Here is a 12,187-nt window from a genome sequence, read left to right on the forward strand (position 1 = left end):
TATGTGTCATTTTTTTCATGTTCACAGAACTCCACGGCTAGTGCCCAGGGCCCAAGAATGCCATGCCCTTGGATGCATAAAGGCTACACTTTTGGTCACAGAAAAACAGATATTTTTCATTCCAATCCATTGCGGCATCCATTGAATGTACTGAACAAGCTGTGCATTCGCCTTCGGGCCATAATGTAAGACTGCTACGTCAAAAGAAACAGCGAGAACAACATTCTCAGAGCACCAATTGAACTGTGCCACAAAAAGATGTACCGAGAAAAATGAAAAGGCAGGTAAAATCCTATAAATTTCAAGGCTGATAGATACAAGTGATTCTCTGATAAGCCAACAGTGCATCGATGTAGCTTTAGCTAACACAAAAAGAAACACTTTTTTAAAGACATCTTTCCCCTTTCACCGCTCAGAGTGTGTCTGTGTTGCTTCATCTTTAAACGAAGGTAAGGACACATCCTGAGGACAGGCAGGCACAACCTGGTCAATGCATCAATCAAGTTGAGTTTGGAGCATCCAATTTTTGCCAGAGGGAGATCTCGATGCATCACCATTGACAACATGATTTGGGGGCCCATTCAGACTGACAGGCCGACGATGGCCGACAATGACGACCACTAGCCCAAGCTACTGCCCATTCACCTCCTACTGGCGGCTCTCCTGTCCTCTAGGGACTGAATTGCCCTGTCGGGCTGTCAGGTGCCACCTTAGGACATCCATCCTCTTTAAACTGACAATTCCGCTGGTCTCTGACATGCTGAAGACAATAAGCATAACAAGGGATCTCAAACTTAGATCTACATTCTATCTCAGTACTTGCAGTACCAAATGTGATTCACTGAAGACAAAAAAGAGTTTTGCTTCATAGCACAATATGGCCATGAAGAAATGCACAAGGTTATTTACCAACATCAGAGATTGAGCAAGTACGACTGCTGTGGAGCTGAGCTCTGCTTTAATTCCCCTCAACAAGTCACATAACTATTTCCAACTCTGAATGTTCAGTGATAGAGGACGATACTACAAAAGAACAATCACCATGTATCAAAATGGCTGCAAAGCCTTTTCCTCTAACTAAGAATATTAGTGACGAAGCTACACAAGTAGTTAAACAAGGTGACAAATGATCTATGTACTGGCAGGTTATCTTTGCTCCACTTTGCTCGCCATAGAGTTATAAAGCACCTTGAGTTTCAGTTTCAACAGTGCAGTAAAAAAATATGAATTTAATATGAATAAATATGATTTTCATTTTTTTTAATTAATGTAATTGCAATCACAACTTTTGATTTCACTGATAGGCATTTAAAAGCACAAGCAAAGTATTGTTCATAGAGTTTATCATGTGTAGAAACATACTGTTGTCATATACTATTTTCACACACACACACACACACATACATATGAATGCGCCATGTACGCAAGCACACACACATACAATAGCAGACAGTGGGTGGTTAATTTCCAACACATACCCTATTGTATTGCATTAGAATTGCAATTTCTAACTTACTGTTGCAATTTGATTATCATGTTTTTGATCATTCCTCTTATTTGTAATTAATCTTTTGTTGTGTAGTGAACAAAGTGGGGAGAACATACTGTGCACATTAGGAAAAATGATCTATTAAAATATAATTGAGTTAAAAATAAGTGGCAGCACAACAATAATGATAGATTGTTTAAAATGTTAATTCATTAATATTCCCACTAAAAACAAACAGAGACAAAAAATGGGGCGCATTATTTAAATGCATGTGTGCTTTTCTAAACCCAGTCCTGTTTCTTTTGAACTCAGCGGCAAATGCTACAAATTTATGCAAAGAATGAACACAGTTGCTTTCAAAGTATTGCTATACTGTACATCAAACAGGGGAGCATGAATTAATTAGCATCCAGCTAATTAGGGAACAATTGTATGTTTAAAAAGTTAAAGCCAACAAACACTGTTTGACCAAAAAACATAATCACCCCAGAGAGATGCTGCAAGACAAGACAGAAAATAGCATTTGTTTAAATTAACAAGAGTGTTCCTTCAAATCAGATGCTCAGAACTATGTCTGAGAAAGCACAATTCAAACAGAACAATTCAAAGTCTGTGTTCGATATACTAACAAGAACTCTCGGTAAATTCGATTAAACCAGGATGTTGTGGTTCTCACCCTTATACTGTTTACTTTTGGGCTTTTGCAATGTTGACAACCTTCTTTTTGGAAATTTGCCATGTTCTACTGTATCTCTGCCGTCCTTGTGACTCACTCTTCCTAAAAGCATCAACTAAGTGCATCAAATGCTTAAGATGATCCATCAACCACTGATAATACTCGAATAAAAGCTTTATTCCAGTGTCTGTGTTAAGTGTCTGCTTAACAGCTTCAATGTATGTAAAAATGTAAAAATGAATTAAAAAAAAGCTAAATGACCTCAAATGTCAAAAGCTAAAGATCTTTGGAAAATAACAATGTTATTGTAGCGATAGTCTATTTAGACTGGCAGCTCTCTTTTTTATTAGGTAAAATGTAGTTTGAATTTCCATCTTCAGTTAACTGAATCAGTTTCCAGGCCTTTCACATATTTAGCTTTCTCTGAGCACGTGAATGAGCACGTAGGAGTTCAGAATTTAGTTGAAGGTTTTTTTCCCCCAAAGAGTACAAGGCTGTGATGGATGTGCTTGTAGCTGCCAGGATCGAGTCTGTGACCTTTTAGTTACCATTATTATGTTGAAGTCTGTCAGTCAACATATAATGGGCAGCATATGATATTTAATTTTTTGTTAATGATGCAAAGTTACACATTGCTTTATAAGCACATTTCATGTACAATTAACTACAATGCGCTTTTCGTCAAAACCTACTAAACATTACATCTATTTTAATCTCCAACAAGAAATTAATAAAATCAAGAAAGATGGATAAAAATGTAAGCCCTATTCACACATTTACCGATTAGAAATTCCTGCAATAACTTGCAATTCTGCCTGTTATTTCTACAGGCAGAATTTCATTATCCCTGCTATAATGAAGGCTTTGCATCAAGACGAAGTGTCGCTGGAAAATTGTATCAGTAGAACTGGTCAATTCAGCAAAAGTTATTGGGGAATACTTTGCAGAAAAAAATGTGGTTTTAATTACATAAGATTAAGTAATTGGCTTCCACATATAACTGTGGCAGCAGAGTTATAGAGTGACAAATAAAGAGGAAGCAAAATAGGATAGGTAATTCTAGATTGCCCTAGTTTTGGTTGTTTCCTGCCTTTGATACCCTGAAAAAGAATATCAAGGCCAGCGGACCTCATCTTTACATATGTCCAGTAGTCACACAACAGCCACAACAGGCTTGACTGTGAACATTGATAAATCCTCATTAAATCCCCTACATCAGCCCCAAGGCATCTGCAGCACATACGTAGTCTGTATTTTGACAATGAGCAAACTGTGGTGACATAATGTAAAGGTGCCCTATCTCCTTAGTGACAGTGGGCAGAAATTCATTTCATTACAACATACAACAGCGCAAACACAAACAAATGAATGTTATCCACAGCGTTAGTCGCTCCACCTGTCTGTCTGTGAACAATGCCCATGCGTTTACTCCCCTCCTGAACCTTTCAGCACTCCTATTTCCCCATTTCAATCAACCTCCCAAATGTGGAAAGTTAGGGAGCGCAGCACTGGCAGGAAAAAAAAATCTCAGAAAACAGCACATTTATGACATTGTCCTTGGGAAACAAATTTTCAATGTAAAGATATGAGAACTATGATGAAGGAGGAAGGGCAATGTCTGTGCAAGGAGGGACTGACAGGGCAGCTTTCTCTTTTTTGCTAGAATATATTGTTGCTGTCAGTTTAGCGGTCCCATTTAAACGAGGGGGGATGAGAAGTTAACATAAGATATATTATATAACAAATTGTGCAATGCTAATAAATTGTGTTTTTTTTTTGTTTGATTGTTTTTAATAGATGTTTAAGAGATGTTTTAATGGATAATATGGGCTAATTTCAACCTGATATTATTTCTTGAATATCTTCAATAGCGAGTGGAAAGATAGAGCTAATCAGGGTCACAATAGTTTTTATTTATGAGAAATGCACAAGGTTGAAATTAACAATAATGATCCTTTAAGCCAATGATGACTAACACTATATAATAACTTAATCAGCTCCACCAATCAAAAAAAATGTCATACTAGTGTCAAGCCAGTAGCCAGCTATGTTCAAATCCGATAAGATGTCTTCAATGTCAATTCAGTCGTGCAAAATAGTAACTTAAAGCTCTTTTTTTTCCCATTTTTCACAAGAGCTGAGCCATTTGACTCTTCAACAAGACATTTTAATACACAGGTGCTCTGGTTTAAGGGCCCCTTCACACCTTGAGCACCTACGCCTGCACTTGTTTGGTACAGGTTGGCCCGGTCTGTAATGTATACATAGTGCTTTTGCCAGCAATACATTTATTTCCACACATGGAACTCAGAACAAGTTTCTCTTTACAGTATGCTGAATATGGTGACTGTCCCGCATTACAAACAGGCCTTCAGTGTTTTGTGATGGGCCACCTCAGTGGTCAAAGCTCAAAGTTTACTTTGTGCGTCACTGTAGCTGCGACAGTCTCTGTAACATAAATTTCTTCATCTGCCCGTCCTCAGTGTGATTTGGTTAGAAATACAGCATGGTTTACAATAATGCACATCTATATATGATTTGTAGAAAATGGGTGAAAACACTCAAAAACAAAACCTCAAGCTTTACATTCCCTCTTAGAGGAAATAAATTTAGCCTTAACAAACATACAAAGTCAGAAATCAGAGTCGTTTAGGCAAGTCTGTCATGTCAACACTTACTGCATAAATCAAGTTATTCTAGGGCAAGCACTAAAACTAAAAACTATGATTCAAAAGAATGTCCTCCATTAGAATGGCAGACAGTAAAAAGTTATGTTTGCTTGAGCAAGTTACACTCCTTTCACAGACCTTTCACAAACATTTCATTAGAATAATTATAAACCACGTGTGCTACACAGTTTTTAGGAGAACTTCGGGCATTGCCATTTCTCCTTGTCAAAAATGATTTATACTTGTCTAACCCTACATCAAAATTCAAAATAGATATAGTTTTTACAAATGACATCTTTCAATTGGGCCAACAGCTTTCTCCTAAGTAGCTGAAGACCGCAACCTCCACATCCTTTTAAAGAATTCCAGGCTTCAGTGTCACCCAATGCCAAAAATGAGAACTATTTGAACAAGTTGGACCCGACGTCAACTATCCCAGCTTAAATTCAAACACACAGAGACACTTTTCACAAATAGAGCTGTCTGCATCCCCACTTGGCAAAAAAAAAGGGGAGGAAAAATTCTGCCCTCGCACCTGGTAATCATTACGGAAATGAGAGACAGAAGAGGTTAAAACGCTGTGATGGGGAAAAAGAAAAGAAATTCACACTTCTGCGCTGGGGCTTGCTAATGTCTCTGACCCCTCCACGCATAAACAGTTTAATTAACATGTATACATAACTTTCACTTTAACTGCTCATGGCATGTCAAATCAAAGTGTCTGTCAAAGCTGTGAAACAGGGAGTTGATACTTTGCAGGTCCTCAGTTCAAATCCAGCTTTGTGTAACCGCTCCAGCTGGCCAGAGAAGCTGGCAATAAGACATGAAAGCAGACAGACAGGCAGGCAGGTAGACGGGCAGCCTGCCACTCTGTCAGTTTGATGAGGTAAACACCTCCAGATAAAGGCTTTTTAACGCCCAGCTAAGCTTTGCTCAACTCATGTGGGAGGCAAGACAGTTTTCAGTGGGAAAGCAAAATATGGAACAAACAAAAGAACTCATAGTAACTTTGTATTCAGTCTAACAGGTTTTTAAAGTTCAGGAAACATAAAGGTCACTGAAGTTGTGACTGACCATATAAACATTCAAGATAGGAAAAAAATGCTGCAATTTTTTTTCTTTGGTTTTAAAACTGAAGCAATACCAGGCTGTACAGGTAAATATGAACGTGCAGAGTAATACCTAAGTGCAGAAATGTTCTCTATACAGATTATTAAGGACATTAATGTATAATGAACCCAAAAGCTGTGCTATGTTCATTAGAACAGTGAACCATCCGGCATTGTACAGCGTATGGCCTATTAGTGAAGATTTAAAACTGTTCACCACATTCTCAGTTACAAGTTATCTAAAGTAGTCTGTCAACTAGGAATGGTGCACATCTATAAACAGGAGGAATTTCTATTGTCAAACTGCAACTTCATCTTTAATTCAGGTTTAATTTGAGTCACCATATTTGTGCATTCAAAAGTTTACACTGCTGGTAAAATTGCAAGAAAATAAATTTGCAGCATTTTGCATTTCAAACAATGCACACGTCATGATGTCCATCAGTATCATTAAACTCTCTATTCGGTTCACAATGACAGTATATAGTCTGTGTGTGAGACTGGGATCGGGGTCAAAGTTGTCTTCCTGCTTCCATCCTGTTGTACATTATTAAGGAAAATGCATCAGTCATTCTTTGAGAGGAGCAATTAGGACTCTCCCTGTTTCTTTCCCACACGCACACACACACCCACCCAGTCAGTTGGGCTGTCACATTGAAGAGGGGACCCCCTAGCCAGCCTGCCTCTACAGGGTGTATAGCCACAGAGGAAAACTGTACACACACACACTCACACAGGAACACACTGAGGCCGGCAGCAACACCAGTACTGGTGTGTGATGGCTCAGGAGAGGAGGGAGAGTTATTAGCTTAGCCCTGAACCACCTACTTAATATAGGGGCCGGCGGTGATTGCTAACAGAGCCTGGCAGAGGTGACAGCTTTTGGCCCTGCTTGAGGAAATCCAATTGAAAAGCAGCCAAGAGGAACAACAACCCCGAAACAGATGTTGCTCGCTACCACCGGCGCAACTTGGGTACACACAACCCAGCGGCAACAAACCGCAATGGCAAATCTGACACACAAACACACACGCGGCGGACACCGGCTGGATCGCACACACTAGAGAGGGACATGGAATTGTACAATAACTGCATGTACAGGGGAAAGAAGCAGCACCAGAAATGCCCATTAACACCAAGTTGTACACTATGCGCACAAGTAATGATTTATAAAGCTCACTCTCAGTGCTGTTTCCAGTATCTACATCATGATTGGCATTTTAATAATCTTTCACTCTGATTTCTTATCATTGAGGCTTTAATCCAGTGTTCACCTGTGTAATATATATATATATATATATATATATATATATATATTTATTCCAAAAACATATCAGAGGGATATATATATATATATATATATATATATATATCCCTCTGATATGTTTTTGGAATAAATAAATAGAATTAGCTCTAAAACCTCTCATAAAATACTTATTGTTGTCAGTTTGAGCACAGTTGCATAAAACTGGTCACCAGCGCTGTGCTGAACAGATAATAGGAACATTAAAATATGTTTTTAAAATGTAAAAAAAAAAAAAAACACAACATGACAAACACACATACTATGCATTTCCCTCCAGTTTAAACATGATTTCAGGATTCGTAAACTCTATCAATCCAAGGTTGGTGAGGAGTTTGTATTTTCTTCATGCAGGAGCACAAGATTCCCTGGCAGCTAACCCAAAACTGGAATTAAGAGGAGAAGTATTAAAAAATCAGGGAAGAGTTTCTAAGTCTGTTAGAAACATCTATATTGAGGAGAGGTCAAAACAAAACATTTCCCACCAGAGAACAGACCCACCCAACCGGCCATCCATCTATCCCTCTTCTGTTCTTTTTCAACATCTCTGGCAGGGCATTTCAATGAAAACATAACACGTGGGCCCTCAAATCATTACAGCCCCTTGCTCCAATATTAATTGAGTTTGGCAAGGCTGACCATGCCTCAGTCATTATAAGATTCATTTATTTTTTTCTATTACTGCTACTGCAAAAGAGCAAGGAAGGGGGGAGGGAGGGTGGGTCGAGAGAGAGGGATAAAGAGAGAGAGGTGGAAAAATGGGCTAAAATCAATTCTGACATATCTTTATTGCCAGTCGATGACAAATGACGGCACATTTGCCATTGCTCTGGCATTGTGTCAGTGTATGTCATATCGATTTTACATCAGACGGACAAATGTTATTGATGAAGCGCCCAAGTAACAGATGAGCACTGTATTTTACTTGTTTTAACGTTTAAAGAAAAGCAGAATTGAGGGGTTGGGGGGGATGGGGAGTGATGGACTAGCGTAGCAGATCTTTCCATTCGCTAATACACGTGGTGTTTGAATTTTTTTTTTTCTTTGAAATTAACTAAATTCCGAGGCGTTTACACAAACCGGGCCTGTTGGGAGTGGATAACTACACCCTGAACCTGATCACACTGCACACATGTGGTAATGTGGGGAGAGAGGGGGGGGGCGAGGGGTGCGGGGGGGGGGGGGGGGGGGGGATTAAGAGAGCACGAGAAAGAGAGTGAACTGTAAACAAACTAGCTTTTAAACAAGACAATTTCGGGTTGCGTGTCTTAGACGCCAAGCAAAACACAGCCATGGAAAACTGATACAAACTTTTAACACATGGGTCAAAGCATGAGTCTTTGAACTGGTGAGGGAAAGCACGCTGCCAGTCCAGAGGGCTGTTTAATTAGAAATATTTAGGTATCCAACAGGCCTTTCTGTGGCACCCCCCTGTCAAATTGTATGTGATCCCGCTGTCAATCTACCAGATTGTTTTCTAATTGCATAGTTTTCCACTGACAGAGAGGGAAAAAAAATGTTGGAAGAGAACAAGCCCTGAAAAACAGCAGCTGGGAACTGGGTTTGGTTTATAGAAACTGTACATATGCACAAATGCGTGCGTACACTTTTACAGATGCTCCGTTGCAAAGTGCATAAGGTGCTCGATTACCGACATAAGTGCTGTACATGCACATAGATGCGGTTACCACATCAGTGTATACACATACAAATGCGCATAAATATGGCACAGTGCAACGTTCAAATATCTGAGTATAAATCCGTCTACAAATCCGTCTCACTGGCTTCACACGTACAAACACCAATTTTGTACTCAGGTTTCTGTGATGATGGGTACCTGTATGCCAACAGAGCCTCAGCTTACCATTTTTCTGAGCCTAACCTGTGAAAACAAATATGTGGAACCATGTTTTTTTGCATTAAAGAGTGTACGCTTTGCTCAAGGAACAATGGGATGCTTACCCTTGGTCCACTCTTTTTCAGCTAGTGCGAATTGTGTCCAGTTATTCATATGCATACATTTCTAGGCATGAAAATACATTTAAAATCACCTGACAGATACATGTGTACACACAAACACACGCACCCTACACATTCGCTGTAACATTTGAACAGAATAACTAAAACTGCGCTGCTGACAAGTCTGTGTTGCAGTGCCCTTGACTAACAATGACAAATGGATGCAATATGCAAAGTCTGAACAAGTTGCTTTTGGGTACAAAACAGGAAAAAAAAAAAAAAAAAAAAGATTGCTCCAAGTACCATTATGGGATGCTTTTGTTCTCCCGTTTCCCAGCTGAGGTGAGCCAAGCTGGGCTTAATGGCATGTGTCAACATCAAGAAGTGTGTAGATGAGTGTGTGAGATGTGAGTCCATGAGAGAGAGAATGTGTATCTTTCATTTATTTACTGGTGTGAACTGTCAATGGTTTTGTGATACATTATTGTGGTGCATCTGTGACCTTGTATTTGTTAGGAATGTAAATGACATGAAATACATTATTTGGATATGAAGAAATGATGCACGGATACAACTAAGTTCTACGTGTGAGCAGTAATATTTTTTTAATTCGGCACATGTATCTACCACAGAGGGTATCTTTAAATATAATAGATAACTGCGAGCAGAAAAACTCGTCTCAAAAAGCCCTTTTATAAGTTTGTATCCTCACAATAGAGCAGTAGCTCCACACTTTGTCTCAATCTATCTGCTTCTGTCTTGAGGCTTTTTGAAGTTGAAACAATATCCCAAACACAAGTTATACCTTTAATACTCCTTGAGGCAACATTCAAAATGACCAATTTTTTTTGTTTCTTTATTTTCCCAAAATGAGCTAGAAGTAAAACAAAACAGGTTCCTGGATTTAAATGAATCAAAATAAGTCACAAGAATGTTGAAAGTCCTGAAATGTAATGTACAATTTGAAGAGAGTCTCTAACATAGCCTCGTCTCTGAGTGAGAGCATATAAAAGTGTAATATTTGGGTCGTATATGTGGTTCTCTATCTGTTCCTGTGTACACTTCATAAACCCACTTCTGTGTGTCTATGTATCCATGTATTTGTGCGTGTGTGTGTGTGTGTGCATACATGAGTGTGTGCATGTGTGTACATGCGTGCTGCAGCACCACCGTGGTGGCAGGGTGTATCCATCATGATAAACCGGCAGACTCGGCAACTGTCACATGCAATCACACTTCACTACGGTTCGCAGGACTTCAAAGTGAAAATGAATGGTAGTTCATTGACATGAAGACTTCATATATCTTCGTTCTTTAGCTTTCTCTCTCTCTCTCTTTTATTTTTTGGAGACTTGTCTCTTTTATCCCAGCTCCCTTTTGTTGTGAAGATCACTTGTGTTTTTGTCACTGCCTGAAATGCATGGCAGGACACATGGATTTTGAAAAAAAAAAAAAAAAAAAAGAATCTGTTCCATCGATCATTTCCGATCAGGAAATTTAAAACCAGTAACTTTTTTTCCCACTCAAACACGATTTTGCATAAACAGCTTTTCAGTAACTGAAGATGTCTTTCCTCATATTTCCCACACAGCAAACAATTAAGATCATATTTACATATGAGATAAAGAATGTATGAGGGGAACTGTGCTGAACTTAAAGCTGCATTAACAACGAGTCATGATACTACAATGACCTTATTAAGTTCTTTTGACTCATGTTTAGACAAATAATTTGGGCATCCCAGTGCAATCCTTTTTATTTCCACCCGTCTAATTTCAGTCAAATGTTTTTCTTTAATACACTCATATGTCTGCCCTGTTACTTTTTTGTTTTTGTGAATTCTGTGCCTCTTTCTTTTGACTCAATTATTAAAAGTCCTATATTTTAGAAATTATTATAAAGTAGCTCAAGGTGCTGTATAAATACTATCAAAATGTTCAATTCACGGAGAAATGCACACAGCCTCTATTCAGAAACAAGCTGTTAGGACTTCTTTAAGGTTGTGATGTCACAACATCCCCAGCCTGGCCCACCCAGACTCAACCGATATAAGCTCAAGGATGGACTCTGCACCGGTCTGTGACCCAGCTTCACACTTGGAAGCTCTAAGTTTTGCTATGTTTATGCTGTTTTACTGTATATTTTACAGGTCAGCCTGTTGATGGGTAGCATCTATTGTAATCACACAGGCTCAGGCGAAAGTGGACTAATGTAATATTGTAATATTGAGGGACAATAAAGAGAAACCGTGTGAATGTTAAGCCTCATTTGAAGCCAACTAAAAATCAAGAGTAGTGAGCTGCATGCTGGTAGCAGTTTTTCTTGTTGCTTTTTGTAAAACTTTTTACTACAGCAGTAGCTGAGATAGTGTTACCTTCGTTATTACCGTTGCATGAAAAAACCTCCTGTTCTGTGATCTTCTCCAGTATTCGTGTACGAGCTGCTGCTGTAACTTTACGCAAATATACTTGATAGACATGCCATGAAGATGATTATATAGCTACGTATGAAAACGAAATGGTCAGACTGCAGGAATTAATTTGCTTGGCAACTTTGTTTAACTATGATTAGCACTCAGCGGCCAACTGGGTCAGATCCAACGTCAGATGTAACATCAGTGAGTCTGAGGCTACTAATGTTACAACCATTTTCATCCACAGATACACTTAGTGTCAGTAACACTAGTAATCATAAATCCATTTCCCTGGTAACGCCTGAGGGTTTGACTGACACATGGAACAGTCATTGCCATCACATTAGGTTCTTATGCAATGGAAATGTTGCTCATTACTCTAGTAAAGAGGACAGATCATATAAGCTACATGGATGCTCTTGGCTACTCCTAGCCATAACCTACCCTTAACCTAGACATAACCTACCCTAAACCTAACCATAACCTACCCTAAACCTAATCATAACCTACCCTAAACCTAACCATAACCCACCCTAAACCTAACCATAACCCACCCTAAACCTAATCAT

At 39.0% G+C, this 12,187-nt stretch overlaps 1 protein-coding gene across 1 annotated transcript in view; it reads right to left on the reverse strand.

Annotated features, from left to right (window-relative positions):
* The window catches only part of LOC139202669 (adhesion G protein-coupled receptor D2), an 82,633-nt gene that overhangs the window by 42,503 nt on the left and 27,943 nt on the right, over nt 1-12,187 (reverse strand). The window lies entirely within an intron of this gene.

The sequence above is a fragment of the Pempheris klunzingeri genome, chromosome 6, assembly GCF_042242105.1.
Source record: "Pempheris klunzingeri isolate RE-2024b chromosome 6, fPemKlu1.hap1, whole genome shotgun sequence".
Classification (NCBI taxonomy): domain Eukaryota; kingdom Metazoa; phylum Chordata; class Actinopteri; order Acropomatiformes; family Pempheridae; genus Pempheris; species Pempheris klunzingeri.